A 17,354-nucleotide genomic window follows, 5' to 3' on the forward strand; every position below is an offset into this window, starting at 1 on the left:
TACACATTATGTCACAAAACAATGTGAAAAACACAGAAGACTAAATGCTTATTAATAAGTTATAACTTACGTTAATTCACCTTTTTTTTGCCTAGTCCAATACACCATTTGGGGTGATGCGAACGTTACCAAACTCCCTTTTCTTCAGCTTTACCTTAATGTATCCTTCGCAAATTGTAACCTTTATCAATAACTTTAAATACACAAATTTGTAAGAGCACAAAGTCGCTTACCGATAAACAACTTACTGACTCACCACCAGAATCTAAATGTTACATTTTCATTCAATTTTGGTCCACGTCTACGGCCATCACAAGTCAAGTGTTGTTACCAAACCCCCAATAAGCAGCTTTCATTTTAGTTACAGATTCTGGGAACAAGCGCTAGGTAAATATTATTAGATAGCACCCTACTAAAAATGACAAGCGCTGGTTGAGAGTACACCTTTCAATGAGCACAATACATATCTCACTATCACGGTGTTCCAGGTGAAACTAGAAATAAAACTTCACGGGCCATGGAATTGCGATGGCAAAAAGTATGCTACCTGATTTATCAAACCTTTTACTTCAATAATAATCTTCATTGTGACTAGTTTTATTTTAAGACTGGGAGTTTATTAAGAATGTTAAATGCATTACAACGAATAGGTACATACGAAAGGGTAAATATCAGAACTTTTGCAGCGCAATAATTTAAAACAATATGATCGTTATTCATTTACTTATTTAGCATAAGCAAGCATAGACTCTTAAAGAGTTGATATAAGCAACGAAGCTGTGAAAAGCATAGTTGAAATTACTCGAAGATTTTAAAAACCCAAAACATTTCTAAAAATATGTCGGTACCTACGAGTGTGATTGTAAAATTTTTCGCGCATAACCAAATATTTTAATATTAGTGATTCTTATAATCTTTAACAACTTTCAAATAGCAAAATCGAAAATATAAAAACCATTGTATTAAATAATAGTCATCTTGAAGGTCTTGAAGGCGTGTAATCTTATAGTCACATAAAAGGTACAGAGTAACGATATAATAACTATACGTAAGTAAGTTCACACTAGTGATTAGAAGTATTATAACTACACAAGTATCTCCGTTATTCGACTGTTCTTGCTGAAGTCTCCGACCAGAATGTCGCTCTCTGTTAATTCGAGCGCCTTTAAGGTGTCGTCCCCACTTCACCTACCCGCATCTGTTTTTAAACTGTAGTATCAAATGCGTCACTTATTACTTTAATGTAACGTTATAAAAATGTGATATCGTTAATATCCAAGCTTCTTATTAACGACGATAACATTCGGCCGTCCTGCTCACACGTTCGTCCTCGATCGTGTATGGTCTGATGCAAGAGCTGCAAAAGAAAACCAGTTGTTTAATGCCTAAGTCCAGAAGAGTTACACATTTTCTTGTAATACCGACTCGCACGTAAGAGGCCCGAACTGTATCAAAAACATGGCTTAAACTATACGCATTTTCTTGCAATACCGACTCGCATGTAAAAGGCCCGAACTGTTGATCCGAACCAAGGCTTAAACTAGGTGATGTTCATATAGAATCACACTAGTTGTATATTACCTAGGTTATAAATCTGCCCCAACAGTGTTCACCACGGATTTCTGTTGCAGGCATAGTTCATAAGGACTCTTTACATGAATGTCATATGCGCGACAGGTATTGAAGCGAATGCATTAGACCATTGTTAAATAATAAAAAACACGGTTATAACTAGGTGATGTTCATATAGGATCACTCTAGTCATGTATCACCGCAGTTTTTGTACCTTGTTTACGATAACATTCGGCCAGTGCTCAACTCAAATTTACTCCAAAAATGCAATATTCACTTAGTGTCTTCAAGGTACTCGATGCCTTGGGTCAACCCAACCATATGCATCACCAAGAGACACCCGTGAACATCACACTGCTCGAGGCATCTGCACTAATCCATCTTAACTCCGGATAAATAAAAATCAAACCACAAAGTTTCCTACACCTACAGTAATGACAACATCTAGCTGCCCACTTTATTTATGCCTGGATTCTAAGTCCAATAGTTAAATCTCTAACAACTATTGATTCGATAAAGTTACGCATCAGAATAACGACGTTTATCTTATTAGTGCATTTCGGAATGCTCAACAACCTGTTCAATAACTGTTATACTGATAGATAGATAGATATATAGTTGGCCACTAAATGAATCTGTGCGACTCAAAATACTATTATAACATTATTATATTACTACTTAGTACTTCTTTTAATTATTACAATGTTATTTTATACAAATAGTTGCCTTTCCAACGTACGTCTTTTATCAACTGATGAAGCAGTATCAAAATAATAATATATCGTTTATATTTGAAATGAATTATATTAAAGTTAAAGACTAAATAATGGTAAACCATGAATTTCACACAATATAACACGTAATAAGTTGTATGAACCCATTTTTTTTACGTTATTTATCACAAATTCAAATTATTTCTTTCAAAGTAGGGCTACATAACCCACTTGAAAGTCAGAAAGAAAATTCAATACATTAAATTGAATTATATTCGGTTATAATAATACATACTATTACATGAATTTCAAAATTTAATTAACAAAGCTTAACGGACCCATGCGTTCACGTCAGCGACATACTTGTCAATTGTGCAATAATCTTAACTACTTAACTTTTTTTTTTTTTTCACCAAAAGTTTTAAATTAATATTCCCATAAGGAAATTATGGTTTGGGGGCTATTTTATTGTAAAAGTTATGCATTATACTAAGAAAGATTTGCTAGACTTTACGTAAACGTCGTTTTTTTTTTTTTTAAAAAAAATATCAAATAATGTTATGGAAAGAATAAACACATTAAAATGGTTCGTTAATCTAAACGGAGTTTAAACAGAGCTTGTCTTACATTGAGTTCCTCGGAAGCGGATTTTTTTTCCGTAGTTATCAAACGGATAGTGTTATTGAGTACATACTCGTAAACTACCTACCAAGAAAAATTACTTCAGAAACCGGCCATTATTTAAATAAACTTATTTGTGTCTACAACTGATAAAATATTTTTTTAAACACGCTTTTATTTTTGCCACGCTTTTATTAACTTGACCTGTATGTATGTAACGGAATATTTGAATCCGATTTTTACCTACTTTGAACGGTCTGATTAATTTAAAATTTTTGAATACTTATGACATGACATGATTTTAATAATCTTGTCCAATTCTAATTTTGTCTCATCAGGATCGTCAGATTTAAAACTAACTGTTTTACATAACATGTGGCTCCTTATCAATCACAACCTAAAATTTCTATGACCTGAAAAAGGTATTTTAAAGTTGATCATGATTTTATACCAGCCAGCCAAACAAACAGTTAGTCAAACTATCTTATGATGCACCTTATTACCGAACAATTCATACTTATTATATATATTTCAAACGCCTCGGCTTCACCTGACTTTTATATAGTTTGTAATAAAAATTATATTAGTGCGTAATATCTGTATATATTATATTAATATAATATGTATCATTTACAACCAACACTCAAGGAGACGCTCGATGTTTCTATAGAGAAAACCTAGACATGACGCAATTGTGAACCGTATGAAATTTATATGAAAAGTAAATTATTGTATAAGAAAATCCCATCGAAATGTACCTATGCTTTTATTTGATTATATTATTAAACAACATTATTATTCATTTGGCTATGATATACCTATAATAAGAATGAAATCTTCACGTGTTTACATCGAATATATTTGAAAAAGATTTTTTTCTGTCGGTTTGTATGTTTGAAAATGCATTAAAACCGAAACTACGAAGTTGATATCAAAAGTATACATTTTTTTAAACATTATATGACCAGGTAATGGAGTATTCCAAATTACCAACGTACTCCGTGATCTTGACAGACGGCATTGTATAATTCACATTATATTTTGAATCCACATGAACAAAGTCGCAGGCAAGACTCGTTTTTAAAATGCAATTCAAATTATATTCTGAATCCACATGAACAAAGTCGCAGGCAAGACTCATTTTAAATATGGTATACAAGAGACTATCTAAATTTATGTAGGCTTCAGTGACCGTTTCTCACTTAATACGTATAATAACTTAATTTCTGTTACTTGTAAATAGAACTAAGCGCAAGTTATAAAAGCACCAATTTATTATTATTATTATTATTTTATTTAAAATTATTTATTCTGAATCCCATACAAAGTGGATCCCGTTTATCATTTCGTAAGTGGCTCACATAATTGATAATATCGATAGTCTAAGCGTCTCAACGTTTAAGGTACAAAACTTCATTTACCAGTATTTGATAGTGCCCAATTTTCAAACAAAAAGGACGTGTAATGTTTCAAATTCAAATTTAAAGTTTTCAAATTAAGAGATGTAATGAAATATTAATACAAAACGAAGCGTTGCATAATTAATTTAAAATAGACATCTAATATTCTGTATAAGTGAGTCAGTCAGAAGTAGAATGGGAGACTTTTTTTTTAAATATTATATTCCAAAGACCGCAGCGTATAAGTTTCTCAGTTTTCTTATAGATCATTAACTGATGTGCATTTATACTTTATGGGTGTCAAAACACAGTAGTACACAGTACTGCGCGAGATCGCCTAGAATTGATGGAAAGCTCAAATTTGGCGACGTACTCCTTGCTTCTTTCATAACAAATACGTATCAAGTATATGAAATCAAAAGGAAACTTTCATTGATCTATAAAATGAAAATGTGAACAATGTAGATGTGAATGCCAGTTTATTTTTAAATAAAGCCAATTTATATCCATATAAACATAAAACCTTAAACTCATTGACCATTTCCCTCGTGGGTACAATCAGCCACTCAATACGGTGGTCGTGATACTTATTTGCAGCCAGTTAAATATTTACCACGTAGATATTATATATTTCTGTACAATTATGAATAATCAAAATTTTGCAACCTAATAAACGTGTCAGTTATGTCAAGTAGGTATACTGTACTCTGTAACTGCACTTGTTGTTACCGCATAGTCCCTTCCATACAATAATAACAAACGCATATACGTAAATCTAGTTGATTCAACATTAAAAGTTATCAAAAATAAATACAAGTCTAATCTGTATGCAATTTATGGCGTACATTAGCCTATATTAACAACCATTAGGTTCCCATATATGCCTCTCTATATCTATACAGCCTGACATTTAAGAATAAAGACCCTTAAAATATTTTCATAAGTTGGTGTATTTATATATATTTCATAAGTAGGTGTACCTTTAGACCAATTAGGATTTACTTTTCACACCACAGACTATAGCCAAATGATCAGAGTTACCACAAGAACTGCTTTGCAAAAATTTTTTTTTAGACACTCACAGAAAATGAACTTATTTTGAAGTAAACTCTTCAGTTTATAATGTTAACAAGTAATTTGAGAAGATTAAAGTTTGTATTGTTTTCAGAGGGTATTAACATATCATTTAATTATTAGTTAATTTATGTAACAATTAGGACAATTCGTTCCAGTATTAAGAATTATCGGTATGCACAATTGTACTATATATATATTTTTAAATTGAGCCTCCAATTATAATAGCAACAATAATTATATTAATCAATTATATCTTGTTTTCAACATACTAGTCTCAATCTATCCATTCAAATAATTTGCCCTTACATCAAAGACATTTATCTACCTTCATTTTTACTTATTACCGAGATTGAACTCACATATGAAAAAAAAAATTTTAACAAAAAAATAAAACCGACTTCTATGTCACTACAAAGTAAAAAATAATTGAAATAAATGTTGGTTTAGTACATATTTCTGAAGTCGGCGCTCAATATATTTCGTTTGATAACAGCGTGTCCAATATGAGCGCCGACTTCAGAAATATGTACTAAACCAACATTTATTTCAATTATTTTTTACTTTGTAGTGACATAGAAGTCGGTTTTATTTTTTTGTTAAAATTTTTTTTTTCGCCCTTTTAGTGATGATATGCTAACGTTTGTATTAATATTATGTAAAATTGTATAAATGTGATCATGAATAAAGGTAAGGTCTGAATAGATACGGATTGGACCCACCCGCTCGCAGGGCGCTGCCGCGCCCTTCTCGCTTAGTTTTATATTGTCTTATATGTTCCAACCTAACCTAACCAATTCAATACGAAACACTATAGGCGAAGCTTTATGAGATACTAATTATTGGCTAGGTTAGGTAGGAACAGATAAGTAAATAAATCAAACTAGGTGGTAAAACTCTGCGAGTGAACCGGTCCAATTTACCTTAATTCAATAGTTAAGAAAAGAAAAAGGAGTTGATGGTCAAATTTTTCATCATATATCTCTGTCTAGCTACTTCATTACAACAAATGTCTAATCTATATATTTTACATGGGAGGCACCTCTGCATCATCAGGATTGAAGAATTGAAGGTCATATCTTCTATCATATGTCTCTACTCAAAGACCTTATCATATATTCGTAAGCTCCAAATGCCTAACTTGTATGGCTGAGGCAGGAGGCACCTCTGCATTATCAGAGTTGAAGAGTGGAAGGTCAAATTTTCCATCATATATCTCAACTTATTGACTTTATTAAATATCCATAAGTTCCAAATGCCTAACTTGTATGGTTGAGGCAGGAGGCACTTCTGCATTACCAGGGTTGAAGAGTTGAAGGTCAAATTTTCCATCATATCATGATAACCTAGACACTCAATGTTCATTTTAAGTTTCATGAGAATTGAGTGGGCAGAAGGTAAGTTGTCATAAAATATGTAAAAAGCAGGGGTAGTGATGATGACTTCCACCCCATAACTTAAATTCTAATCATCAGAGCGTTAAGGTAGGAAAGTACCGCAACGAAACACCCTTTCATATGAAAAAAAGAAAATTAAAATTGGTTAAGAAATACTCGACTTATTCAAGTTTATATGAAATCGGGTTTTTCCAATTTTCCGGGAAAACTGGCGGAAATTTTCAAATTTCTTCGAAATGGGACCCCCTGTGAAACTAGCCGCATACAATGGTGTATGAATCATGTCGATCGGTCGCGGCATCGCGAAAAAATCGCCGAACAAACATAAAAAAAAAAAAAAAAAAAAAAATATATACGGTCGAATTGAGTAACCTCCTCCTTTTTCGAAGTCGGTTAACAAAATAATGTTTTAACTCACGGTTTTTAGTCCTGTGTCAAGGATGTTCGTACTTACGAATCGCCGTTCATGATTGCGAGCTGGATTCTTCACGAGCACTTCTGATATTAAATAATAGTCATCTTGAAGGTCTTGAAGGCGTGTAATCTTATAGTCACATAAAAGGTACAGAGTAACGATATAATAACTATACGTAAGTAAGTTCACACTAGTGATTAGAAGTATTATAACTACACAAGTATCTCCGTTATTCGACTGTTCTTGCTGAAGTCTCCGACCAGAATGTCGCTCTCTGTTAATTCGAGCGCCTTTAAGGTGTCGTCCCCACTTCACCTACCCGCATCTGTTTTTAAACTGTAGTATCAAATGCGTCACTTATTACTTTAATGTAACGTTATAAAAATGTGATATCGTTAATATCCAAGCTTCTTATTAACGACGATAACAATTGGTTTGATCATACCGGAGCGCCAATCGTTCGCCAATGAGTCTCGGCGCCAATGAGTCTTAATTACGTAGACGTTAACATGGACGATGCTAACCACCTTCCACCTCCTCAATTTTCATACCCAAGCTTGCGGTACCCAAGCTTGCGGTTGCTTTCACACGCTTGCTAAAATAATGCACATAAAATTATTTCAATATTTAGACAAACCGTACACGTTACTCACGCAACCGGTTTCATCATGTGTTTCACACACAGCTCCTCCAATGTCGAAGGCCTTGTCAATATCGCCTCCATTGCGCGTCCCAAACTGTCGTCAGGAGTACAGCCACGATAAATTCTTCAGTTGAACACTTCCTATACACGCGGTTGATTATCTTCTGTTACCGTTACTTTAAAACTATTACGTAATAAAAGGGCGTATCCTATCCCGATTCTGATGTGGGCGCGCCGGTAGGTAGATCTACAATGGTATTTCGATTCAACTAATTTAACCAATATTTATAAAAATATAGTTAAAATAATTAAATGAATTAATTAATAATTAAATGAGTTAATGCCTCCAATTAATAAATAATTAAATGAGTTAATGCCACCATAGTAACAATAACACCCAAGCAAAACACCAAACAGTTCAGAGCACCACCTTGCCGTGCCCACTATTGGACAACTTCTGATCTGTTGACAGTTGCGCGCCCCTTTTTTATACCATGATACAGGTAGCCAATTGTTAATACGGAGCGGTAGTTCGAAATTAATATCATGTGATTTTAAAAACGGAATATTTATATATGAAATGAAGCATTCTCCCACATGCACTTAACTAAACTTGCACAATAATATGTAAAATGTATACAATTAAATGGCTTCTTACTTTTTCCAACTGTTTTTGCATTTTATTAAAGACTAGCTGACCCGGCAAACTTTGTACCGCCTCAAAATCTATTTGTCAAATATATTTCATATAAAATATAGCCTTTGTTACTCGTGAATAATGTAGCTTTCGAGTGGTGAAAGAATTTTTAAAATCGGTCCAGTAGTTTTTGAGCCAATTCATTACAATCAAACAAACAAACAAAGTTTTCCTCTTTATAATATTAGTATAGAAAAGGGCATTGTTGTTGTTGGTCTATTCGATAATTGGTGGCATAGCACCATTTTAGCTTTACAACACTATTTATTAAGATATTTTTTTACCACAAACTAATTAATTTTAACGAGAAAAAAATTTAAATAAAAAAATACAACCGACTTCTATGTCACTACAAAGTAAAAAATAATTCAAATAAATGTTGGTTTAGTACATATTTCTGAAGTCGGCGCTCATATTAGACATGCTGTTTACATTGTTATCCAACGAAATATATTGAGCGCCGACTTCAGAAATATGTACTAAACCAACATTTATTTCAATTATTTTTACTTTGTAGTGACATAGAAGTCGGTTGTATTTTTTTGTTAAAATTTTTATTAGATATACAAGTCTCTGATCGATGGGATATTTTATGCGAGAAATTCGAATTGATGTTACTGTTCATTATATAATATGTGGAATTATTTATTATCCTAAATAAAATTTGAAATTATAAAAAGTTATTACATTGTTGAACTATAAATAATATTTATTAAAATTATTAAATATGTACTAAAATATTTTTTTATGTTTATAAATTATATTATAATGTCGTTACAGTATTTGTACTGTTGCTATAATTGGAAATATAATTAATAAAATAAACGTAAAATATATTATGCGATTACAATCGGTTTTTCCTATTTACTCGTATGTATACATATGCTAAGTTAAAAGCACGTTAATAGAAACAAGTTTAGATTTTGATTATTTTATAGAATGTGTGCTTTGAACTAAATGGTTGCCGACCCCTGCACCAGACAAAGGTAGTCTTAACAAGGTCTGAAAAAGCTAAGCAAAATAGAAGTATCGCTCGAATTTCAAAGCATGGGAAGCCTCAACTTATTTTCGAATTACTTTAACGCGAGATAACTTTTACTGGAAAAGTTGTTCGTAAAAAAAGTCAAAGTCTTCCTTTACCGCTATTAGCAGGTGATAATTAATGTCTAATACGTACATAACTTTTTTTTTTAAAAAGTCAGAGGTGCGTGCCTGTGATTTGAACCTCGTACCCCTCGATCGAGAGGCAGAGTTTCAACAACTAAGCTATCACCGCTACAGAGTGGCAATAGTCTTCATATTCCGTCTTCGACTCCACCAATATGGTATCTTCTGATGAAACGCTGTACTCACAACTTGTTGTAAATGTGCCTGACTATCTCAGACAGGATTTTTTGAAAATCATTAATGCCTTCTTATAAGTCAACTCATTTGACTATGACAGAATTTTATACGAAACTATTCGAGACCTGCTCGAAAGCATGCACGAGTGCTTTTCTTATTTAGAACTGTAAATAAATAAGCTGTAACAAGCATAAAAATATAAAAGTAACAGTTAATTTCAAACCGAAAAATCTGATGTCTACAACACAAATGTGTAAAAATAAAAATAAAGTGAATTGTCACGTTCAAAACAGTTTTAATGTCAACTTTACATATAGTAAAGAAAATATCAGAGCAGCAAGTACTCCGTGGTCGTTATACTTAATAAAATTATAAAAAGACTATTGTCTTACCATAACATGAGCCTTTCGTTCGTACCTTTCATGTGATGACGTCAAATTGCAACGAAATAACACTCTGAAGTCCACATTTACATTACAACGAAAATCAGGTCATTAAACGTAAAAAGGTATTGGAATATCCTACCTTCATTATATTATTTACCTTATCTTATTTTACCTTGACTATTACAATTACCTTCGTTTGTGCGATACGCATTGCTATAAAGTCTTTACCACACAATAATGATCAGACATTGCAGAGTTCAATTTGACAGTAGTGTACTCTTGTCTCTTTTTCTTTTTGCAGTATTAGATTTTTCGAATTTTATCAGAACTTGCAGTAGGTATATAATTGCTCGTCCGAACCTGACTTTGACTTATAAATCTGCAAAGATATAACATTTTAATTCGTAGAACAACAAACAGCGGTCAAAACAGTATGAACACAAAATAATAACGAATATTTTCTGGTATGAACCGCGAGTTCCAATACAATATCTGATAATAATAGAGTTACCTATTTCAATTTAATATAACACATACGTTAAGTATCTGTTATCACCAGAAATTGTGAATAACTTCCAAAAGTTATTGTAATTAACCATTTGAATAATAAGTATACCTACAAATACCGTTATTTCGTCCCGTATTGATTTATACATAATATTCGCTCACACGCAAAAACTTTAAACCAAATTTTAGAAGTAGCAGACAAGCATGCAGTCCACCTGATGGTAAGTGGCTACTGAGGCCCATCAACACCTTCAACACAACAGAGCCTAACACTGCTGCATGGTAGTGGTATTGCCGGACCATAAAGGTTTCTACCACCTTTATAACCTTTACCTGTTTGAGTGTAACGACGATAAAGTTATGAAAAGGAAAAAAACATGCCGAACAGTTTCGTATAATATAAACATTGCGTGCGTAAATTTTCTGAATTTGTTTTATCCACAGCCGTATATCTAGACGTAATGTCGCCATCTGCACAGTTACGAAATTAAATGAAATAACAATAAACTCCTCATGTCAATGAATAATTAAAACATGATGGTATAGTTGACTTACCACTGCTAAAGTATTCACTAAAAGTACCAACATAAAATAATTTCACACGTAAAGTCTAGGATCGTGATGTACGTCATCTCGAAAGGTATTTATTACTATGTTACAAAATAAGAAAGAAGATCCAATAACAATTTAAACTACTGTAAAACAAGTTCCAACTTTAAGTCATTATTAATACTTGAGAAACTCCGAGCAAGACTGACGAATTGTCTTCATTAAATTAAACCGAACACATTCGAACGATCAAAATGCTTACAACTTTGCATGTAATCCATGACTATGCATAGACCAGTGTCCACCCGGTATGCATCACCTATGATTTCCACTGAAACCCGATTCACATGCGAGCTCAACTTTTCACACCACTATAGTAACTGTTTTTTTTCTACATTCAGCTAAGGAGAATCTGCCTTACATATGCAATTTTTAAAGTGGATTGCAAGTAATAGTTACACATTATGTCACAAAAAACATGTGAAAAACATAGAAGACTGAAGGTTTATTAATAAGTTATAACTTACGTTAATTCACCATTTTACCTAGACCAATACACCGTTGGGGTTACAATGCGAACACTATCAAACTCCTTTTCTTCAGCTATACCTCCATGTATCCTTCGCAAATTGTAACCACAAGAAATGTTACATTTTCATTCAAGTTTAGTCCACGTCTACGGCCATCACAAGTCAAGTATTGTTACAAAACCCCCCAATAAGCAGCTTTAATTTTAGTTACAGATTCTGGGAACAAGCGCTAGGTAAATATTATTAGATAGCATCCTATTAAATATGACAAGCGCTGGTTGAGTGTTTCAATGAGCACAATACATATGTAACATTTGCAATAATAATAAGGTCATCACCGATAGCTATCACGGTGTTCCAGGTAAAACTAGTAATAAAACTGTTAGGAATTTACGAGTATAAACTGCACAATTTTTAATCTGTTTCTTGCTACTTGTCAAAACTGTCAGATTAAAAGAAATAAAATCTTTATTTATAATAGTAATCGAGTGTTATTTTGGCCCTAACCCATCAGGTTATGGGCCCAGAAGACGCAATTAATAAAAGTACACAAATAGTTTCGTCCTCAAGATTGAAAAATACAAGATGTCAAAGAAAGATGACGATGTTCCATTGTTACCGGTGCCTTCGGCTTCGAGTTCCGGAATATCAATTAATTTTGAGAAGCTCAGTGGCATGTCCAATTATGCAAATTTGACGTTTTTAATGCGAATGTACCTAATTCACGAAGACTTGTGGGATTGCATTGAAGAGTCCGCGCCTGGTGTACCGAAAGTCAATGACGACCGTAAGCAACTGCGAGCACTTGCAAAAATATGTTTAATGGTGCAGCCGTCGTCATTTTCCCATATACGCAACGTAAAGACTGCATTTGCAGCATGGAATAACCTCAAAATTGCATACGAAGATAAAGGGCTGTGTAGACGTCTTGGTCTCTTACGCACACTGTTTGGATTGAAACTGGAACAATTTAATGATATGGAAACGTATCTTTTGAAGATCACGGACCTTGATCAGCAACTATGAGACATAAATGCTCCTTTAGATGATGATTTTCTCTCAGTATTAATGTTGAGCGGCCTGCCGCCAGATTACGATCCTCTTATTATGGCATTGGAGAATTCGAACATTAAATTGAGTAGTGAAATAGTGAAAAGTAAATTACAACAGGAGAATTTACGCAGAGATTTTGACAAGTGCGAAGAAGGTGCAATGTTTACCAACCGTGCTACAAAAGGTTTCAACAAACATTACAATAAAGTTAAATGTTTCATATGTAAGAAACCGAATCATTATGCCCGAGATTGTCCAATGAGAAGTAACAAAAATGAGAAACAGAGTGAAGAATGTGAAAAAGCATGGAATGGAACATTACTGAACATATTAGCTGTTTATATTAACTCCGATGCTTGGTATGTCGACTTTGGTGCTACTTGTCATATGACAAACAACAAAGATTTACTACAAAACTATGTTGAGGATGCTCCACGGTTAGTGTGTAGTGATGTCGCAGCCTGCGACATCACTACAAGTGACAGTGGCCAACAATCACATAATATATAGTCAGGGACACGGTGAAGTGGAACTGTTGTTAGATGGACACACTCAAACTACTAAAATACACGATGTTATTTATGTGCCCAGATTGGCAACAAATCTTATTTCTGTTGAGAAGATGGCTTCAAAAGGACTTGAGGTGCATTTTGATACACAGAAGTGTAACATCTACTGTGGTGAAATTGTAGTTGCCAGTGCTATGAAGATCAATGGTGTCTACCAATTAAATACAGCAAGTCAACAGTCGACGAATGAAAACAACCTTACTACATTGTGTCAGTCGGTGGCTTGAGTTGAGTCAGAGAGCCCGTCTAGGGATAAAGAACCAATAGAAGCTTTAAATATGGGTGAGGCAAACTTATCACAGGAATTATGGCATCGCAGACTCGGTCACCTGAATAGGCGGAGTATGGATTTACTGAGACGAGGCCAATGGCATTGATTATACTAATAATATACATAGTAGGGTGTCCCGTAAAAATTTTTTTTCGATTCTCTTAACAGCAGACCCTCAAAAGTTGCATAATTGAACGTACATTAATAAAAAATAATAAAAAAAAATATATAAAACTACATCTTTAGGGCTCTACCGAGCTTCAAAGTTTTGCAAAATTGACATTTTTTGGTTTCGCTGTTCATTATTACTGTTCCTTAACTTAATTTTAAACATTTATTTACTTTATTTTCTATATTGGGTCAATATAAACACGACGTTTTGATTTGCTTACAGTAACCCATTACCAGCGACTTCGCATTTGTTAGGATTTAATCAGCAAATCCTCATATTTCCACTAGTTTTTTGTTTTGACTCGCGAGTGTTTTCTTTGTGGCAAAAGCAATGGTAATACCATATTTGCTGTTTATACTATGTTAGAACCATACTGAGAACTTGATGATCGGCAGCTACCAACTATATAGGGACATCCAACTACATTTGCGTGTCATCTGGAGAGCACTACCTAACTTTGAAGTTTTTACATTTTTACAGACACGCAACAAACATCTATCAACCAGTTATGGGAGCTGGGCGTCGAGGAAAGAATTGCAGTCTATTTCACGAATGAATTAAATTTTTATTTAAATTTTAACACAACTTGTAACAATAAGGAATAAAATATATATATATGATATAGGTAGAGTCACTTTCCGCGATAGAGGTGAACTGTTCCCATGGTGGACGGCCACCTGCACGTGGGACGCGCCTTGTCAGCGTTGACCGTTCCACGAAGACACGATGCAGCGTGAGAACGGTGTAGGGCTGGCGCGATGCATCCTTAACGTGTAGGGCTGTCCCTTACACGTAACTAACCGTACAAAATTTAGTTTATAATCAACAACAACAATAACAATAACATAAAATAAAAAAGTATTTTCTACCCAGAAATTGTGCTTAATTTTACAACATACCTTTCAATAATAAAGCCATCTCTATAAGAAGCTATATTTACACCTTAGGAGGCCTCTGTTACCAGTTATACATTTTTTTTTATAGTTTAACCTAACGATTAGGCAGACGTGCTACCTGATGGAAAGTAGTCAACGCCGCCTATGGACATTTGCAACACCAGAGGAGTCGCCAATGCATCGCCGGCTTTGTATGAGAGCTCTTTTTGCACCTTTTTTGAAGAGCCCCATGTCATAGCGCTCCGGGAATACCTCGGGAGGAAGCTCATTCCACATCTTACACGTCCGCGGCAAGAACGTCCGTGCAAACCGAACCGTGGAGGACCGCCACGAGTCCAGTTGATGTGGATGGAACTTCATCCTCCTCCTTGATGTGGAGGAATGGTGACGTAGGCACCAGGTCAAATAGTTCCTCGGAACACCCACCATTGTAAAGGCGGTAGAACACACAGAGGGAACCTATGTCCCTCCGCAAACTCAAAGGTTCTAACCGATCGGAGATCACTGGGTCGTTGACGATTCGGACCGCGCGTTTCTGCACGGAGTCAAGTGGGTTAAGTTGGTATTGGGGCGCTCCTGCCCAGAGATGCGAGCAGTACTCCATGTGGGGTGAAGAAATTCTTTTTCTGTGCATTATTTGTACATTTTCTAGGAGCCGAAGTCGAACCATATTACATTGTATATACTTTCGATTTTACACAAAAATCTGAGTTCTCTCGTGGATTCAATGGACGAAAGGTGTTCGCCTCTTAATGTGCGGGCGATACGTGCGCCGGCGGCGGCCGCCGCGGCGAGCGGCCAGTCGCCCCACTCCTCGACCACTTGGCCTACGGCGGTGATCAGAGACGGACGCTCGCGATAAATTGTAACCGATCCCAATTAAACCGTTTAAATACAGACCATTATTTTATTTCCGAGCCCTAGGCATATTAGGTGCTCTAACATTGGTCCTTCGAGCCGGATAATTGTAGACAAAATGTGGCGTTTAGTTACCTTTTTGGATAAATCAATGTTAATAAGAAAAGACAATGTACCTAAAATTTCGGGGCAATTGGACTGCCACTTTCGTAAATTAAATTGAGCAGATGATAAAATGGATTTGATATGATTACAAATATCTACGGTGGCCGCAATTGAAGACGAGCCAGTTAAAAGATCATCGACATAAAAGTCATGTTGAATACAACGTCTAACGTCATCATTCGGTGCGGTAGACGCTAAACTCACCAAACACTTTGTGGCTAAGTAAGGCGCTGACGCGGTGCCGTAGGTGTTTAAAGTGTAAGTCTGTAGAGGTTTACTTGGATCATCACGAAAAATAATTCTTTGTAAAGAGCGATGTTTAGGATCGTATTAGATAGATCGAAGGATCACGTTGAAAGCGTCGTTCTAAGGATAAAAACGTCGCTTTGCCATTTGAAACAAATCTCTGAGTAGACTGGGATCTTAACTAAATGGCATCGTGACCACAAAACAACCGTCATGCCTGCGTACAGTGTTTGATTTTAAAATTTTCTTCACAAGCCTTCTCTTCAGAAGAAAGAGAGTGTGAAGAGGAAATAGTGTTAAGTTCCCAAAACTGTGTTACATCTTACACTTACTTGGCTTACAATTTTGTATGTGATTACAATTATGTGATGTTGAAAGTGAAACTGTGATGGTGAAAGCCCTACGTGACCGGACACTATCCAACCTAACTTAGATTCACATAATTTAGGTTGATTTTTACCTAAGTCGATAATATTATTCCCTATTAGCTGTCAAAATACATCTGCCCCCAATAACACGTCAATTGCCGACGGTATATTAAAAGAGGGGTCAGCAAGTAGCAAGCCCTTAGGAATTGGAATTGTATTACGAATAATTAATTGCGACGGCAAAAGCTTGGTAATTTCAGGTAAAATTAGGCAATTTACGTTAACCCTATAGTCACCGCAATAAGACTCGATCATGAGATTACAAGACTGTGTACTATTAGAGGTCTGATTGTTTATACCTGTCACCGTGGAGCTCGCCTTGTGTCTTGACAACCCTAGCGAATCGCAAAGACCTTGAGTAATAAGTTGGTTGTACTCCCATTATCCAGAAGAATCCTGGCAGGGTGCTGCTTACCCTTGTTGTCCACGACCTTCACCAAAGCTGTGGAAAGTAAAACAGCAGAAACAGTAGGCTGCACAATATTTGAGGATAAGACGACATTTTCGGAAGAAGATGACGTAATAGAATAGAATAGAATACTCTTTATTGCACACTTACAGTAGAATTTAACAGTAGTAATTAAGGTAAAAAGTAAAAACAGTATGCAATAGGTGGCCTTATCGCTAAGCAGCGATCTCTTCCAGACAACCTATGCATGGGAAAGAGAAAAGGACAAATAAGGAAAGTAGGATAGGGTGTGCGAAGTTAGAGGTGGAGCAGAGAGGTGGAGAATTACAGTAAACAATAATAACATAAGATGTAGGAATCCGATAATAAATGAAGGACAAGAAAACAAAAAAGACAAAAGCACATCAGATAAAATAGCAATAATAATAGACCAAATAAA

The 17,354-nt window shown here is 34.8% G+C and overlaps 1 long non-coding RNA gene across 1 annotated transcript; it reads right to left on the reverse strand.

The window, feature by feature from the left end:
- Nucleotides 1-978: 978 nt before the first annotated feature.
- Nucleotides 979-7,618, reverse strand: LOC140746820 (uncharacterized). Its single transcript, XR_012102817.1, has 2 exons — nt 7,232-7,618; nt 979-1,357 (listed from the first exon to the last, which is right to left on the reverse strand). It is a non-coding gene; the product is annotated as an uncharacterized LOC140746820 (long non-coding RNA).
- Between the last annotated feature and the right edge of the window lie 9,736 nt (nt 7,619-17,354).

Source organism: Epargyreus clarus, unplaced genomic scaffold (assembly GCF_041222505.1).
Source record: "Epargyreus clarus isolate Ecla_fem2 unplaced genomic scaffold, WU_Ecla_fem_2.2 ptg000013l, whole genome shotgun sequence".
Lineage (NCBI taxonomy): Eukaryota > Metazoa > Arthropoda > Insecta > Lepidoptera > Hesperiidae > Epargyreus > Epargyreus clarus.